We start from the raw sequence: 3,241 nt of genomic DNA on the forward strand, positions 1-3,241 counted from the left end.
TACATGTTACTTTCTGCCAGATCCAGTGAATGCTTCTTCTGTTCTTCATCAAACACAATTAACCAAAACAAGGCCGCTTCTAGTCACCTTGATTGAGTCCACCTTTCCCACTGCTTTCTTCACAGTCCTGGATATTACAAATGGATTTCCCAAATGAATCTCCTTGTCCAATAAGAAGTGCATTATGGGACCCGGTCCTTGTCTTCTTCTACAACTTTCACTCATTTTGTTCCGTTCATTATCACACTTCACTTGCTGCACTTTCAGATTCAGTCGTCATTTCCTTTCTTTCCAAGTCCCTTTATTCAAGTTAACCGGAGCCGTACAAGTACAGTATACCAGTATGGAAATGTATGCGCTCACTAACTGTAAGTCGCTCTGGATAAGAGCGTCTGCTGAATGACTAAAATGTCATAGTATAGTGCATTGAGCTGGGATCTCCCGCTCTCCCACTGCTGTGCGCGGGCTGCGTGTCCCCTAAATGGTCACATGGCCTCCGATACAACATGCCACACATAATAATTATTCTTAATTCTATGTAAAAAAATATATATATATGCTTATATTTCTGCATATCTAAGCATACCTCTTGAGCTGTCTGTATCCTCCTGAATGGTGGTTCTTTTAAATAAACTAAATATGCTTCTCTGCATCGCTGCTAAAATCTGGGTAAAAGATTGAAAGGAAATGTGAGTCTTATTTAGTTACTGCTTGCTTTTCTAAAGTCTAGCAACCTTGCCAGCAGGCATGCCAGCTAAGATAGTTAGACAAGCTAGCTACTCTAACGTGATTGATAGCCTGAAATGGGTTCTTGGTAGCTAGTTATGAGGTTGGGAGATGGGAACCAATCTGGGCTAGCTAAAGCCAACTTCATAAAACAACTGCTATGTTCATCTGAGCCTTGCTGATAGAGAACCACATTAGTGTCCGACTTTCGGCTGTCGCTGTTGCAACTCCCCTGTCTTAACTCCTCAGTTGCTTCAGCCACTCAAACGCACCCACTGTTGACGTTTTGGGTTGACGTTTTGGGTTGTCGGAGGTGTAACTGCGTTGGAGGAGCTGTCAAATCGGAGAGCGGCTGCACTTGTTGTCATTGTCACTAAACCACACCCGTCCTTAAACCCGGGTTATAAATTCACAAGGAGAAAGTGTAGGCTATGCAGAAATAATGACAGTCAAGTGGTCATCCTAACCGAGGTGTAGATCACAACACACATTCATGTGATCCAACTTGTAGCAAGGCTGCATGGGATTTATACTAATGCGACTCGGTGCATCCCATGGCAATGTCCGTGATAAGTATAACGCCGGGAGCCGCTTGCTGATTTGACAGCTCCAACGCAGTTACTGTACACCTCCGACATCGCTAAATATCAACATTAATACTGCTATGCATTATGGGTTAAGGCAGATCAGAATCTAGCCCCTAGTTTTGATTTACATTTGGTTGAGTTTTTAACTTTGATGTGAATTCAACGTGAAATCAACACAAAATGTCACCATGTCATTGGATTTAGGTTGTAAGAAAATAATAGGAAAATCCCTTAATGCCGCGTTCACGTGCTAGTCGGACCTAACCAGTTAGCAAGTCGGAAATTTCAGAGTTTCCTAGTTGCAACTTGCATTGATGACTTTTTGCAAATCCAAACAGTTTCCCACATTGATTAAAAATGCATCCAATTTTTTTTCGTTGCCATGACGTGGAAACAACGTTAATTCAACCAGTTTTTACCCAGTGGGACACACTTTCAATTTCCTAGACAGCGGAGACCTTTATATTCCAGTCTACTTATTTTTATAGAAAGTCACTAAATGTTCATCTGAGGCTGCATCCCAAACGGCACCCTCTTCCCTACATAGTGCACTACTTTAACCCTCTTCCCTACATAGTGCACTACTTTAACCCTATTCCCTACATAGTGCACTACTTTAACCCTCTTCCCTACATAGTGCACTACTTGAACCCTATTCACTACATAGTGCACTACTTTAACCCTCTTCCCTACATAGTGCACTACTTTAACCCTCTTCCCTACATAGTGCACTACTTGAACCCTATTCACTACATAGTGCACTACTTTAACCCTCTTCCCTACATAGTGCACTACTTTAACCCTATTCCCTACATAGTGCACTACTTTAACCCTCTTCCCTACATAGTGCACTACTTTAACCCTATTCCCTACATAGTGCACTACTTTAACCCTATTCCCTACATAGTGCACTACTTTAACCCTATTCCCTACATAGTGCACTACTTTAACCCTATTCCCTACATAGTGCACTACTTTAACCCTCTTCCCTACATAGTGCACTACTTTAACCCTATTCACTACATAGTGCACTACTTTAACCCTCTTCCCTACATAGTGCACTACTTTAATAGGGTACCGTTTGGGACGCGCCCTGAGTTTGCCTGTAGGTTCATCCATGTTAATCGGTTTGGCTGACCTCCCATCCCAGAATTCAATAGGTTCCGTCCAATGATGCATTGGTCTGTTATTTTTCTGCAGGGCTGACAGGCTGGCGGTGTTCAGAATGTCTTTGTTATGTAAAAAAAAAAAACTGTGAGTCAGCCCTGAGCCCTTACCGCAGTGGGAGAGGATGAGTGCATCCCAAATGGCACCCTAGTCCCTATATAGTGCACTACTTTTGACCAGAGTATATATAGGAAATAGAGTACCCATTTGGGATACAGACGAGAGCTTTTTGAGGTATTCCATATGTGCTGTCATCTGCATTTCTGTCCGCTGAGGGACTGGACTATGTGGTGGATGTTGCTGGCCGCTGAGGGACTGGACTATGTGGTGGATGTTGCTGGCCACTGAGGGACTGGACTATGTGGTGGATGTTGCTGGCCAGTGAGAGACTGGACTATATTGTGGATGTTGCTGGCCAGTGAGAGACTGGACTATGTTGTGGATGTTGCTGGCCACTGAGGACTATGCTATGAATGTTGCTGCATGCTACTGCACCTGCAATTATATAAATCAATGTTATGTGTATTTCTGCAGGTTTATATTCTGACATGAGGCATTTCCATGTTTATGAGATAAAGGTTAAGCTTCCCCATACATGGAGTGAATAATCTCTTCTAGATGATGGATCTCTGTAATAAAATGTCTGTCTATGCTAGTCTAGTGGGTCATCCACCCTCCCCCCTCCCCCCTCCACCCTCCTCCCTCCCCCCTCCACCCTCCCCCCTCCACCCTCCACCCTCCCCCCTCCACCCTCCCCCATC

This window comes from Coregonus lavaretus, assembly GCF_964263955.1.
Source record: "Coregonus lavaretus genome assembly, chromosome: 20".
NCBI classification, from domain to species: domain Eukaryota; kingdom Metazoa; phylum Chordata; class Actinopteri; order Salmoniformes; family Salmonidae; genus Coregonus; species Coregonus lavaretus.